Here is a 17557-nt window from a genome sequence, read left to right as displayed (position 1 = left end):
ATATATATATATATATATATATATATATATATGTGTGTGTATATATAGATAGATATGTAGTTATATAATTGCATATTTCTGTTATGTCTGTGGATATTTATCTATACACACATCTGTCTAACTATATATATATGAAAGTTACAGCTGTAGAAGACAACATACATTTGCTATGCTAATAGCTGCATACACCCACGCAGGCCCACTTGCATCTACTTATTCTGAGTTACATATGTTTACAGGCATGTCTTTAGGATTACATGTGCCTTATTCCTTATGACAGTACCACTTTGATGGAATCCGGTTAATGGACCCATGCGAACACAGTCACCTTTACATGTATAAATGCTGGCTTTACAGCACAGAGGCATTCAATACACAATTAATATGTGCTATAGCCGTACTTGCACCGGGAATGCCTTTAAGTTGGGCGGATGCTGTAACCACTACACTATTGGTGTTCCGGCTCATTTATATGTATACCCATGGTTCATAGCTACTCTGACATACGCCTCACCGCTTCCCTTACACAGCAGGCATCCATTCTCCTGCTGGGAAAACTGCAGTACTACAATTAGGACATTCCCTGTTTCCTACTGCTCTGGACCCGTGCTGCAAGTCTACTCACTCCAAGGATATTCATAACTCCTACGCTTATAGTCCTTGCACATACATGTGTTTGATTGTAAGGGTGTTCATGTGCCGGTCTGGGTTTAGGCTCGGCCGACTGGTGACTAGCACTGTCCTGGCGCTGTTGAAAGATCAGACATAGCACATGGACAGAGTTAGTCCAGAGTTTAACATTCTACCTGTGTTTACCGACGCAGGTGTTAGGGCACCTCTGACAACATTATTGGGTCGGCGCTACATAATTTAGGGCGGGGTGTGGTTCCACTACATAATGCAGGTTGGGGGGGTAGTTTCCCTTACCATTTGACTATTTCATTCATTTATACATACAAATGAATATTATTCTGGACATCTGTTATGAAATCACTACAGGTATGCAATAGTCTTGTCAACAGCTGGGACAGTTGGTTGGTGTACTTCTGTGTACGGACCTCTCTGATACTCGGGGACTCGTGTCTACAGTGACAGAGCAAAGCTATGACAACTCAGGGACAATCACGGACACTTCTACCATATTAGTACTATTAACTTGGAACATGTTGACAGATTCGTAATACTACTAATTGTCTGCAGTTAAATGCGTCTATTACTCTTCATTGTTGTAAGTAGTCATTCTCATTCAACACCTTTCCCCCAAAGGGCACAGGCTTTGTGAGTTTTTAAGGGTCTGGCCAGTTATTGTGTGAATGCTCTGATCATTGGTATCATTGACATTGTCATATGTATGGGTTGTGCTGTATTCCGGTGACTAGGGTTGGTACCTCTTTGAATGGCCAAGATGGGACATTTTTGGAACACACCAGGTTTTACAAGCCAACACATACCGACGGTCAGTACGACGAATAGAACTTTACTTATTTGCCTACATAAAAGCCTATTGTTGTAGCGGTTTATTTGCTTATTCTGTTTCTTGTAACATTTAGGTATTGTAGATACTGCAATAATTATTTTCTGCTACTATTACATAACATATGGGACATAATTATGTCCTACAATCTCAGGACATTTGCCATTTGAAATGTCTTTTGTCAGGACTCAACTGTCCAACGATGGACTGTCCCTTGCAAAGCAGGACAGATGAGAACCCTACTGCGGACACCAAATTGTTTGGGCCAACACATAGCCACGGTCACTGCAGGTTTAGAACAGTCATTTGTTTCCTAGCTGTAAGCCTTATGCCTTTGGCACTTTTGTTGTTTGCCTGTTTCTTGTATGAATTACGTTTATTCTATCCTGACGTGACCGCTTTAGGCAACTGTTACATGCAGTATGGTGCATAGTTATTTCCTACGGTCACAAGACATTTGGCATTGTGCCATTGTTGGTCAGGTCACACCTACACACACATTAACTGTCCCTCACACAGTGGATCAGGGGTATCCTGTTTATGTCAGTGCCTTCATCACCCTTATACCATGTGCCACTATGCAAATGTGTGCAATATATTCTCTCGCTTATTCATGTCGAGACATGTGCGTCACGGGCAGGTGTTTGATCCTGGGTAGTAGGTTATGCATGACCATTTAGGGCTGGACAGTGTCATGCACCTCTAATGCACATTCCAACTTGTGTCCAGATATCTACAGGACTAGACTTCGTGTCTTCCATTCTAATGTTTACACAGGTTACGTATTCCATGAGGGATATCCCAAAAATTAGACTGGTCCAAAACAAGACGAATCCCGACCATTTTTCTGGCATTATGAAAATGTGCTGGGGGTTTTACATGCAAGGGATACATAGTGTGCAATCCTGCAACTTCCTAGGGTGACACTACCTACTACATATGCGTAGTGGTCACTATGTGTAGCTGTGGCTGCACCAAACCAGTAGGCCAAGTATGGCTAGATTTGGCAGATATTCAGGTAAGGGATCGGGTTGTGTGATGTGGAGGGAATGCTGGGTAGTTCATTATGCACCCAGGTGTGTTGCATTTGTTATGGCCAGTTCCACCAGGACCAATCTGTGGGTATCTGCCGGTGACATGTCTATACATTTGTATCGCACATTTCAATATTCATATGTTTGTGGGATTGTGTTCTACAGTATGGCCTGTCTGGTTGTATTGCAGCTGTTTAGACATGTGTTTGTGTTTCTTTCAGCTTCACCCACTGCTCCCTCATACACCTCCGGTTCACCTATTCTGCATATGACACAGTATCGCCTTGGAGGATTGTACCATTACCCATCCCCCCACACACACATATTCCTCACACCCCATACATCACTGCTTTGGTTGTTGGCCCATGACACGGCGAGAGTAACACATTGAATACCCTACATATGTCAGGTACCTGTATGAGTGTGTGGACTACCCTGCCATGTTTTCTTTCCACATGCTATACCTCACGCACATAGGTACACGCCCATACTTAACTTTCATTACATGGTTGGTATTTCCGGGTACTACCCGTTAAACTGTGACACATCCTGACAGGTTCGGCTTGTACCGCTGATTTGTGGATTTTGGCAGATTGTTATACTCATTGGTAGGATGTCACCTTTTTCTATGTCCAGGATGGGATATATTCCGTACACATATCCGACTGTACTGGACAGCACGTCCCCACAGTCGACGGTACAGATAATACTGTTCCTTTCAGCCTACATGTTTCCTTATTGTTGTAGCTGTTTATATGCTCCTTCTGTTTTGTTTACATGCTTATTCTATTTCCTATCACATTTGGTATGTGAAATACGGACATACCTTTAGTATGTGACTACTACATGCCTTGTGGGATATGATTCAGACATACAATCCCTAGATATGTACATTTATTGTGTATTTTGTTATGGAAACATCTGCCCAGCTATGTACCTTCCCTCACATTATGGGTCAGCTGGTGACCCTAACCATTAGGCTGGACGTACCTACTGGCGGCTCACTAACATATGATGCATTTCACTTCCAATTGGTATAGCTATCTACACTGCATTGGACTATGGCCACACGGTCTTCCATGTCATTTGTTCGATGGATAGGGACCCGTTATTCCCTACCATGCATTTGTGTTTGCTTCTTCATTTTCTGTTCACAGGAACTTTCTTGCATGCTTTGCATATGTTTCAGTATCCATGGACACTGACAGATGTGATTATTATCTTGCAACTTGTTATATGCAAGCATTTTAAGTTGCATGTCGACAGCTGGCATTTCCACGCCTCTGTGCGGCACTTCAACACGCCCTATGCACTCGTGCTCCTTTCCTGTGCATGTGGCTGTGGTGGCAGCGCACCTTCATTAATATGCATTTGGTGCTACTGCACCATCTTCATGCTGCACTGTCGTTGCAAGCCTACCGCCGTCCTTGCGCCAAGCTTCATGAATCCCAGGGCACATCTTCTTTTCTATCTCCCACATTCCTTGGGTGTGTGCATTACGTATGCTCCTCACACATGTCCTGTACCCATTGTTAGCTAATGATAGATGGTTGCCTTTTGCCTTTATTCATTTTTTTTAATTTAAAAAATTACAGATTCCATATTTTAATAATGAGACTTATAGTGATATTCCATAGTTGTCTTTAAGCTTATTGTAGAGATTCTGTTATAGATATGTATTTATGACTGTCAAGCTATTTACATTGTGGAATTCGTTTCATAAGTTTGTTAATGTACTTTCCCTCTTTGACTATCAACTTCCATTACTTATGGATTACCTGTGAATGATATCCAGTATGCCATTATGCCATTATTCCTTAAATATTCTGTTGTGTGTTGAAATATTCTGAGTTCACTTTCGCATATTTACATATTATATTGTTATATACAACTTTTACACTGATATCACCATAATGTGCTGGATTCCAGAAACTTTATGGAATCTGGCCCATTATTTACATAATTACAAAATGTACATATTTACATGCAAATATATATATATATATATATATATATATATATATATATATATATATATATATATATATATACACATTTACATTTTATTTTTACTAGTTATCATTTTCCTTATAACATCCTTATTGTTATTCCCCAAGTAATTGATCGCTACTCCTTCTTCCAGAGGCATAATCTACTTTTTTCCAATACACCTTCCAAAATCCATTTCCCATTAAAGAAAATTTAATTCAGTCCTATACTCCAAATAGCCCATGTTACATAAAATAAATTTTTATCTCCCCTTCTCACATATGCTTTCTTCTTGTTTTTTATAATATTCATGCATAATCATATTCATGTGTGTATTGTTTATGTCATTTCACTTACCTTTTTCTAGTGTTTCATCACACCTTTGCATTAAAAAAAATTCTGTTGTCTTATCCTCCCCACAAAATAAACACAAATTTTCAACTTTTTTATGTTGAGTATTCCCGTTTACTGGTAACTTATCAAGAAATCCTGACACTCTATGATCATGGTAGACCAGTCTTTCCTTACAATAAAGGCTTTAATAATTTCTTCTGATAAATTTTCAAATGAGCTGACATAATAATATTGTTTCATTAGATTATTATACCACATCCTCTTATCTTTCTCTATGTCATCAGTTTTTATTTTCCATGTTAGTATTTTTTTCTTAATAATTTTTAATTTTATTTACATATTCATGTTCTCTTTTTCTTATTCTCATTATATCCATGATCTTTTGGTTCTTATATTTAAACATTCTCACTAGTATTTTTTTATTCTCTTCCTTTATCTACTTTACTATATTAGAACTTTAAAGAAGTAGAATAAACAACTAGATTAAGTAACCACAATCTCCTTTCATCTTCACTTATATGTAGTACATCTCTTTTCAGTGGGTTTAATCTTGAACCATTTGAAAGAAAACACCAATTGCATGATTTGCTTTTCATATTTTTCTAGTATCATATAAATATTTGACATGTAGGCTATTTTCCCATTAATACAGAGTTCACCAGATAAAATTTTTTACTGAATTCTAATCTATACACCCTCCACAGAAGACATATTTATTTCATTTGTTTTACCAGTCCCTCCCATTGCATCATAACTACATAATTTTCCCAGATTTTATCTCTCATAAAGATACTTCTTTCATCGCAAAATACACACCCTCAATTTTCACTTCATCACCCAAACTTTCAGCTGGATTTAGTAAACTTCCATGCAGGAATAGTTAATTCATTCCCGTTCATTATTATTAATAATAATTATTATTATTAGGAATAGCTAATTAATTGCTAGTTCCCGTGCAGCATGGCAGCGCGCCATGCATATATGAAGGCGTGCTGCTGTGCTCAAAAACAGACACTGTTCCATGTGCGAGCACAGGGGGACATATCCATGCATAGCAGAGACACTAAATACACCCCCCTGTGCTCATAAAATGCTGCACAGCACTTCTGAAGCCATACAAGCATAATATTAGAGCTTAGCGCTAATATTATGCCAGAATTTCAGTGTTCCTGGACACTGAAATGCAAAATATAAGCATTCCAGTGTCCGCAGACACTGAAAAAAAAACGACAGTAGGAAAGCAATACAGGGGGTATGTCACAGCCTCTGTGACACACACCCTGTATTGCTAAAGCATCGTACGGCACTTCTGCATGTTTGTAAATGCACACTCCTCTCAACCTCTTTGATCAAAAAATCTGGGCAAAGCCTAAAATGGTGAGGGGACAAATAGGGGCAGATTTTAAATATAGCCCTTACAAACATGCCCTCAACTGTACAGATATTCACACAATGTCTAGATGTTTGCCTTATATTTTTGATGTGTTCTTCCTGTAATTTGCTCCTTTCTGGCAAATAGCTGAGGATTGAAGTCATTAAATAATGGCAAACATTTGTGTGTAAGACTCCACGTCCTTCAGAAAATTCATGCTAATGCAAACCTATTATTCTATCAACTATCTTAGTTTGTAAGAGCAATATTTAAAATCTGTCCCTATTTGTCCCCCCATCATTTTAGGCTTTGTCCAGATTTCTTGCTCTAGGGGGTTGAGAGGTATGATAGGGGATAAATCCCCCAAGTGTACACAAGTACAACCCCAGCCCCAAAAAAGAAATAAAGCACATACTGAACATGTCATTCATCAGCATGAAACATGCACAGAGCCGTGAAAGCCCAATCATTGCAATATGTCACAAGCACAGTCCCACGTAGTTGTCATAACACCACAATACACACCCTCATAATCTACAGACAATAATATTAATAATACATCCCTATTTATAATGCCCTAAGGGATGTTTAAGTGTAACTAAGTGGGTGTGTACATTACAGCTTAAACATCCCATAGGAGTTAAATGTAAATAGATAAAAGAAGCAATCCAAGCCATGATAGTATATTGGTTAGAGTAATAGCTTTCCAGGCATGTATTCAGGGTTTAAGTCCCAAGACAGACAGTTCATTTTATCATGTGAAAGTAGTGTTAAACTTATATTAGTAAACATAATCTATGTAGCAATTAGTTTTTGCCATCCAGGAAAGAGTAGCAATTCCAAAAGTGAGATGTCAGTGTAGCAAAGATGTGAAACCCCCATATAATCACACATTCCCCATACAGTATAGTCACACAGGAATATAATGTAATGAAAGCACATTGGGAGATGTCATGGAAGGTAAATGTAAAAGTACAAATGTTGTTATATTACACAACGACTGGCCGTTATTATTGTATTTCTAGTCTGCAGAGATAGCAATGGGGAAATGAGGATCTCTGTTGAATTTACAAACATACATTGCTATGTGTTACGAGTTGAATAACTCGTATATTATGGCAAGATATCATAAAAAAATGCAATGGAGATCTGTCTGTCAACAGAAAAAGAAAGATTCCCCCGTTGCCTTTTCAGCATATCTCACTAATGTTATACGAGTCCAACAACTTGTAGAACATACTGAGATATGTAAAAAATAGCAATTGAGATCCCCTGTCTCTGTTGCTACCTCTGCATAGCAGCGATGTATCGTGTATATGTGGGAACATGTCCCTTAAGCATATGCAGTACATCAGAAATGGCCCAGGATAACGGAAAAATGTGGAAGGGCAGCATGGAGGCATGATACAAAGACATGTTTAAGGAAGGTGCGTATTGTTTACCTTAAATAATGAATCAAAGAAAAAGCTAGCAAGTACGGCTGGTGCAAGGCAACCAAGCTAGTCAGACCAAACGAAAAAAATGCCAGCATCAGAAATGAGCTGAGAGAACTGTATAAACTTTATTAAGCTGAAATACTAGACCGGTTTCAGCACATGGCTTTCATCAGTAGAATAACACAGAGTAAAAGAGAAGCCCAACATTAAATACCTCTATCCATGAGGTATTATGACATAATTTCCTGTCTAAAAAAATATAATTAATAAATGTATACATTCAAAGAGCATGTGTATGAAATAAGTTTATCAAATAACAATAAGTCTGGCACAAACATATATTATGATACAAAAATTATTTATAGTTTGTCATTAAGTCCAGGGGAAAACAAACCCCCAAGTTTCACTATCCATTTCCTTTCTTTGTTATTAAGAATTCCATGCCATCCAGTTTTGAAGGCACAATTGCCTATAATATTGTCTATAATAGTAAATGAAAATTTAGCAGTGGGATGATTCAATGTATGTCTGTACAGGGCATTGGCAACCCCAGCATTCCTAATATCACCCAGATGTTCAGATATTCTAATTCTGAACTGTCTAGATGTCTGACCAATGTAGAAAGCTTGACAGGTGCATGTTGCAAGATATACAATCCAATCTGTACTGCAATTACCAAAACAATAGATATTGTATAAATGTCCACTGTTCTTGCTAGTGAATGTTTTGGTTTTAAATATGTAACTGCAGAAACTACAGTGACAGGATCCAACTAGTTTTTCACCCGTAAGGGTCCTCTGATGTGGAGTATCATCCTTTGGTGTTATTTTCTTATAATGAGAGAAGTGAGATCCCAGTGTCCTACCTTTTCTATATGAAAATGAACACCTATCCCCCAAGTGGTCCTCTAATAAGGTATGTGACTTCAATATATTCCAATGTTTATCTACAATGTCCAAAAGATGCATAGTGTTTCTACCATATGTAGTGATAAATCTCAAGGTCTCCTGATTAGTCTGCCTATGATGTTGTCTATATTCCAGTAGTGTGTCCCTGCTTTGATTTTTACTCCATTGCATGGCCGAACAGACAGTATGTGTAGAATATCCCCTTGTGAGAAACCTATTGGCAAGATCTTCATGATGATGTCTCAAGTCTTATTCAGAGGAACAAATCCTTTTAGCCCGCAAAAACTGGGATTTAGGGATGTTATTAATAGTGTGCTTGGGATGTAGACTGTTGGCATGTAGCAAGGTATTATATTCTGGAAATTTACGATATACAGAAGTTTTAAGGGTGTTATCAGGTTGGCGCTGTAAAAAAAACATCTAAGAAGTGTATTTCATTATGATGGCAATCAACCGTAAACTCCGCACCCCATATATTACCATTAAGGTGTTCAACAAATTCCTGTAGATAGTCACTTCCCCTTTTCCAGATTAGCCAACAGTCATCCAAGTACCTTCTCCAGATGTCAATTTCAGGTATGTATATATTATGCAGCTCATCATAAATTATATGTTCCTCAACATACCCCATGTAAAGGTCAGCAAAAATAGGTGCAAATGATGCACCCATAGCTGTACCCTGTATCTGCCAATAACAATCCTCCTTGAAATATAAGACATTTTTGGTGAGGATATGTTCGGCCAAGCAAATCAATAATGTATTGAATCCAGGGGGATAAATGCCTGCTTTGTTCAGCCAAAAATCCAAAGCTGCTAATCCAGCCCAGTGTGGAATGCTGGTGTAAAGAGATTTGACATCAAGAGTACACATTAGCCAATGCGGCTCTAATTGTGAATCTGAAACTATTTGTAAGAATTCTGTAGTATCCTGGAGTCTGGCTCTAATCAATGGCAAAAGGGGTTTAAGTTTATCCGTGAGGAAAACAGACAGGGGTTCGGTAAGTGATCCAATCCCTGAAACAATAGGTCTACCCGGCGGTTGATGAAGAGATTTATGAATTTTGGGTAATAGATATAGATACTGTTTAGCAGGATCCATAACCATTAAATGTGACTTAATCTTATCAGAAATAATACCAGCCTCCACTGCCTCCTGTAAAAAGTTATCAATTTCTCTTTTGAAGTTGGGTATGGGGTCAGTAGTCATTCTCATGTAATGATGAGGGTTAGATAACTGTCTATTTCCCTCATCCCAATAATAATCAGCATCCATGACTACAACCGCACCACCCTTGTCAGCAGAAAGAATCATTATATTGGTATTATTCCTAAGGTGTGTTAAGGCTGATTGTTCAGCTCTCGATAAATTGTGTTTAATGGTATTATCTGATCCCAGATGAAAATGTAAATCTTTGATAACCGCCTGCTGAAAAATGGCCACATGTTTATCCATTGGAGGGTTAAAGGTAGATCGATGAAATCTAAATTCAGATGATCTTTGAGAAGGATCTGATTGATCCTGTTGTCTGAAAATAAGTTAAGGTTAACTTTTCTACAAAATGCAATAATGTCTGAGACTAAAGAACTTTCATCAACAAAAAAGCCAGGAATGAATCCAAGACCTTTATTTAACAATGCGTGTTCTTCTGATGATAAAACATATTTAGAGATGTTATGTACATTAGTACACTGAGTGTCTATTTCACTACTGACAAAAAGAGGTCTTCTAAACTTTTTACCCTTGTGTTTTCTCCCTCCCCTGTGTTTCCTACCCCTAAAGGGTCTTCTGATGTGCGTCCCCTTTTGGAGTTTGGTGAATCACCAGTACCCATGGATTCCGTGTCTGTGGTGGAGGACTCCTCCCTGGAGGTGGTATTGGTAAAAACAGTCTTTTTAAGTATAGATCTTGGTCTCTTCTTGCGAACATATGTAGGGTTATTAGTGCCTTGAGTAAACCTTACCCCCTTGTGCGACTCAAACTGCCTTCCTCTATCATAATCCTCCCTGTCCCTAGAAAATGTATGTAACTTCTTAGTTTTAAGATTATTCTCCAGAACGAAAAGTTACTTAGATAATTTGCTCAGGTTGTCTTTGAAACTGGTATGCTCTTCAAACTTTTTCAAGTCATTACAAATCTGTTCAACTTCCAAAATATTTGTCTGAACTGTTCTGTCATAAAAAGATGCCAGTATATTTACAAATAGCATAGATGCTTGTTGTTGGGCTATCTGCCAGTCTTTGAGTAAAATATCATCAGGTGTGCCAACCAATGGTTGAACCTTCGATCTGAGCCCTCTTGGGGATATATTTTGATTTTGATAAGCCTTAAACAATTTTAAGTGCCAAATGTTTGTCCTTAATGTTTTGATTTTTTTACCCAACTGGCTAAACAAGAGAAAGCAACCGTCAACTGGATCTAATGTTTGACCATCAGCAGGGTCCACTGGCGATGAACCAATGCCAAAAACCTGAATATCATCTTTATCTGCACACAAGCCAGAAAGTAACTTTTGTAGATCCATGACAATAAGTTGCCTAAAAAATTTATAAGTTTCAAATGACCAGAACAAATCAATAGTACAACCTGGGCAAAAATATATAGGAACACTTGTAAAATATCCCCAAAAAATATATATATATAATTTAGTTTGAGCCAGACAGGGATGTAAGTATAAAACCCATGATCCAAAAATTGGATTGTATCTTAGTCCCTGATGAGTATAAAGATATAAAGGTCTGAGTCCACAAATAAGCAGTCAACCAAAATAGCACAGAACCCCTATTATTATAATAGTTCACATGTAATCCAGAGTTCAGTTATAGGCACACCAAATTGGTGTTTTCTTAATCCCTTCCTGCATAATAGTACTCATGCTGAATAGTACCATAATGTTAATCAAGACAATCTTGGCCCTAAATATAAGAATGAAGAAATAGTATAATCCTAATATATAAGTAGTGACTACTAAAAGTGTTGTGTGTTTGTAAATGACAAATAAGGAAAAACTAGTTAACCATAAATTGAGAATAACACATATGTATATAGGAGATATGCCCAAACTAGATTGGTCTACACTCTGTAAATGAGTCCCTGTCCTCATATAACAAAAGATATAACCCAAGCTGAGCAATCCACCTGAAGAAGAGTACAAAATAATCCTGTGATATTAGAAAATATTTCTGAAAGAGTTGTTGCTAGAAAACAGTAATGTTATAGAAAACACAATTTAAATATATTAGATTAACTCATTGAAACATATCTTGCTGTTATTCAACCTAGATATGCACCCATAAAGACATTAGAAATATCAGAAGTTCGAAACTAAATTGTAGATCATGCCCAAATATCAGCAAAAGACCATAAGAGGGTACAAGACAATCAGTACAGTTGTAAACCAGATGGTTTGAACGTAAAAAATAAAAAATGTTGCTAACACAATAGAAGTAGAACACAGAATCAAAACATACTCCCATTAGAAGATCAGTGTCCAAAAAGTTTGTAAGCAGCTTGCACACGAGATCGATCCCTGAAATCTATGCTGCAAAACGATGGCAATGTATACAGTACAATAACGAAAGTCTAAAACGTTGCAAAAAGTCACCATATATTATACATATATGTCCTTCAGTTAGTTAGTCTTGACAAAATGTCCATCCCACCATGTAGTGTTCAAATGACAAAATAAGTTAATAATACTTAACTGAAGATATCCATATAATAACTTTCGATCATGAGATCCCCCAAAAACAAGAAAATGTACCTGAAAAAATATTATCTGAAACAAAAATCCAGTGGAGCACTTCTCTTAATCCAAAAGATAGGACAAAAAAAATATTGGAATATAGACAACATCATAGGCAGACTAATCAGGAGACCTTGAGATTTATCACTACATATGGTAGAAACACTATGTATCTTTTGGATATTGTAGATAAACATTGGAATATATTGAAGTCACATACCTTATTAGAGGACCACTTGGGGGATAGGTGCTCATTTTCATATAGAAAAGGTAGGACACTGGGATCTCACTTCTCTCATTATATGAAAATAACACCAAGGGATGATACTCCACAACAGAGGACCCTTACGGGTGAAAAACTATTTGGATCCTATCCCTGTGGTCACTGTAGTTTCTGCAGTTACATATTTAAAACCAAAACATTCACTACAAGAACAGTAGACATTTATACAATATCTATTGTTTTGGTAATTGCAGTACAGATTGGATTGTATATCTTGCAACATGCACCTGTCAAGCTTTTTACATTGATCAGACATCTAGAAAGTTCAGAATTAGAATATCTGAACATCTGGGTGATATTAGGAATGCTAGGGTTACCAATGCCCTATACAGACATACATTGAATCATCCCACTGCTAAATTTTCATTTACTATTATAGACAATATTATAGGCAATTGTGCCTTCAAAACTGGATGGCATGGAATTCTTAATAACAGAGAAAGGAAATGGATAGTGAAACTTGGGGATTTGTTCTCCCCTGGACTCAATGACAAACTATAAATAATTTTTGTATCATAATATATGTTTGTGCCAGACTAATTGTTATTTGATAAACTTATTTCATGCACATGCTCTTTGAATGTATACATTTATTAATTATATTTTTTTAGACAGGAAATGATGTCATACTACCTCATGGATAGAGGTATTTAATGTTGGGCTTCTCTTTTACTCTGTGTTATTCTACTGATGAAAGCCATGTGCTAAAACCGGTCTAGTATTTCAGCTTAATAACGTTTATACAGTTCTCTCAGCTCATTTCTGGTGCTGGCGTTTTTTTTGTTTGGTCTGATTACCTTAAATAATGTCATTGTATAATAGCAATAACACATGGCTGGGTGTGAGCAATAACGGACCTACCCACGATTGACATTGCATGGTCATATGGGCATTGCCCTTGTGACCAAACCACACTGACTGTGGGTAAACCAGTATTACCCACACCCAGATGTGGGTTATTGCTTAAATATGACATGATACATATAATATGCAGAAATGTGCCTTAATCCATTTGTATCCATTAGACCTTGTTCTGCCCAGCAACAAAATAGTCAGCCCTGCCAAATCTCAAACCCAGGATGCTGTCCCCAACAATCGCACCAATATACCACAATATCATCGAACCTGTGAGATGTTATAGTGCTTCAATGAACATATCTTGCATTCAGTTGTCCTAAGTGTTGAACCTATGACCCTAACTATTGTAATCAGAGTAATGGACAAGTACACCAGCTGAGCTGTAGGAATCCATGTTGCATTTTGAAACATATCATGCAATAGAGGCATACGACATTAGGGGGAAAGTGTTGTGGAACTCTGTGCATTGTATATAGACATGTACACACACACACACACACACACACACACACACACACACACACACACACACACACACACACACGCACACACACACACACACACACACACACACACACACACACACACACACACACACACACACACACATATATGCTGAATACTAAACTAACTGCCCTGAAGGGCCATTTATGCCTAGCCAGTAACCCAAGATCAGAATCAAACATATATACCAATTTATATATATATATATATATATATATATATATATATATATATATATATATATATATATACATATAATTATATATATACCTACCCCTGTTGAAAGAAGAAACCAAAAAAGAAGATATAGTTAGAAAATCGTTGTTACAAATGAAGATGTGTAACAGCAACAGTGTGTGTTTCAGCAGACAATCACTGAAGGATATAATAATGGGAACTGAAATGTCAGTCATGTATTTACTGATATAAATACTTGGATCATCACTGTGATTTCCCACACAAATAGAATATCTTCAGAACATTAATGATGAAAGTTACCAAGCCTGTATAAGTGGACAAAGGTATGAAAATAGGGACATGTACAAGTACGTCAGTAGATAAGCTGAGAACGTTCATGTAGTAACAGTGTATGTCCTAAAATATATCAACTGAAATATGACAATTTCAGGACTCAATTGCTTCTCATTAGTTACTGACCTCAGTCACCACATCATCCCAGTGATGTGTCATGTATACATAACAGTTATCCGGACCAGACCAAAGATATTGGCCACACAACTGGGCATCCTATGAATATATGTGGACATAACACAACAGTAGAGAAACTACACTGAGCTACCGATCAATGTCCAGACTACAATCTGGAATGACTACTTTTCACCCAGGTCCAGCGCTGGGACTGTACACATGTAGTATCAAATATAACAGGCAGTACAGGGATGTGCAACATACCAGTAAGCAAATCGAACATGACTGCATAATACTGGGAGAACAACCACATACCGTTTGACAGCAAAATATCCTGCCCCATTCACAGTGTACTGAGAATGCCTGTTAAGGACATGTCACAGTCAGCCCCTACAATCATATGGATCTGCTAGACCACCAGCAGCTGTAGCAGCATGCAGAGTCAGATAGCTAAAGGATGTATGGCATTCACAGCTGCTACTCTACCTACCCAACCTAAACAACATAAACACATAACACTGCTACACAACCTTGGCAGTCTGTTCACAATGGCCCCATAGACTTACCGTCATATGTGCAGATTTCCACAGACTTATCGTCATATGTGCAGATTTCCACAGAATGACTTACTGTCATATGTGCAGATTTCCACAGAATTACCAGGGTATACATCTGCAGCTTGTACTGCAGGATATTTGGAGAACACATGGCACACGTATGGGACAGGGGGCTGGAAAGAGGGACATATCACACATAATGGTGTAATAAATTGAGACAGTAGCTGTTGTTGCATGTGTTGTTGTAACACCACATCCCTGAAAGAAATGATGTGTGGAACACCGATAGATGACAACATGTACTGACTACAATCCTCACATTATCCTACCAACCCCACAAAAACAGATGTTGGTCAAAGAACAGACCAAGCATAATAGGCAAACATCTGGCCAGTCCGTGGATAACATGCCATTTGAGCCATGTCAGAGGCCTATAACTGTCAGATGCCAAGTCACCCAGTAAATGCATGTCCAGACAAACCCTGTCAATGTAGCAACCCCCATATGTGTATAACAACCCTAATGACATACAAGCTGTACCAAACTCTGGAGCTTTGTCCCCCATGTTGCTGGGCTGTCACCACATGTCCTGTCCTGTGAGTTATTTCCACCTACTGCCTGTGAAGCTGTAGCCCCCACACCTCCGTAATGTCCCCTGCACAGGCCAGATAAATGGGCAAGGCCCACATGAAGGACATCCTGTATGGTGGAACTAGCAGCTGTCTCCAGGCCTACAATACAATACTATGTGGCCACCTGCATAGGTGCATGGCCTCAGCAATACCCGACAGGATAACATCAACCCCCTCAAGATAGGCTGAATGCTTGTGGTGGACAGCAGCAATACACAAACTACAGACTTGGTCCCTAGAGTGGCTGTACAGGCCAAGTCAGGAGCATGAACCAACCTGGCACCAAGTCAGCATTTGTCTGATTAAGCATATAAGGACACAGGTGGAGTTCTGTAAGGCTAACTATGAGTACAAATTGGACACATCCACCAAGGCCAATCACAAGGCCATCTTCACATATGTCTGCAATCTCTGAGGCCACATACCAGCCCACCCTGTAATGGTGGCCAATCAGGCCACATATGCACACAACATAGCTATAGTTAACCCACAGCAGACAGGTTCGGGGCAAACATCACCCACTGGCTCAGCAGCACTATAGCTGGATATGCACAGCAGCCACACTCCTCCCCTCATCACCAGTGAGCAGGTACATATTACCTACTGTAAGGCAACAAATGTGGGTATCCATGGCACCTGATAACATCCCTGTCTGCATCCTACATGAACCCAGGCATGTGAACCCAGGAAAATTACACACCATAGTAATAACAAGGCTTGGCACCATCCACACTACATCCACATGGAAGATGACCAATGTCATCCCTTGACACAGACATGAATGAGGAGTACAGGAGTAAGAAATTAAGTAGGTCTCATTGGGGGGAGTATGACACCTCAGGGCCAGCAGTGCAATGCAAGCAGATACAGTGCCAATACGTTACAGGGGTATGGTGTGGTTGTGAGTGGTCGCCACTGGTATTCAATGTAGAAGTGCAGGATCTGTACATATGGTTGCCAAATGTATGAGGTCCTGTGATGTGTCTCCCTTGTAATGTCTCCCAGGTGCAGTGCTGCATCAGCAAAGGTCAACATTCTCAGCATCTTGGACAAATATAATCATAGAAGCCATACTACACAACCATGCCATAATGTTTGGCTGGAGCTAGCAACATCTGCATGAGTGGACTGGCCTGTGGGATAACCTTGTCCACAGGGTAAATGATGTTGGCTTGCATGCATGTACATACAAGCAAGTCTGGCATTGTGAAAGTGACCTCATAGGCCATGCCTGGAAAACGTCTGCTGCAGTGGCCAGGGACTGCACAGCCACAGGCATGTGCCTGGCCTTGCAGCCTCACTGGCACCCACAGGTACCTTGGGGGACCCATCCCAGTACAACATAAGAGTACAGACCCCCCACATACTGGAGGTGGTTGGCATGATGAGGAGTGTGCAGGTAAGGCCCCAGTGTAGATTACTAGACTAGTGTAGCAGACATACTTGTAACTGTACAGTATCTATGTACATGTGTCAGATCAGACTGCAGTTGTGGATGAGTTTTTCTACTGCACAGACGTGCACGTCTATGGTGAAAGATGGCAAATTGTGTAGTACTGGGGGGTTGTACTGTACATGTGCACACATGCTGCATTCATCCTGTACCAGTGCCACTTGTGTGTCTGATGACTGTACTCCCCTCACACAACTACCTAGGTCTCTCCTGTCTGCATGTAGGATGGCAGCCTGCATCTGGTGAGTATGCAATTGTACTGTTGTGGTTTGCCAATACCCCAGGCATGTGAAGGCCATGCAGTGTACTATG

This window comes from Protopterus annectens, chromosome 3.part0, assembly GCF_019279795.1.
Source record: "Protopterus annectens isolate FY-2018-M chromosome 3.part0, PAN1.0, whole genome shotgun sequence".
NCBI classification, from domain to species: Eukaryota; Metazoa; Chordata; order Ceratodontiformes; family Protopteridae; genus Protopterus; species Protopterus annectens.
Note: the sequence above shows the minus strand (reverse complement) of the source record.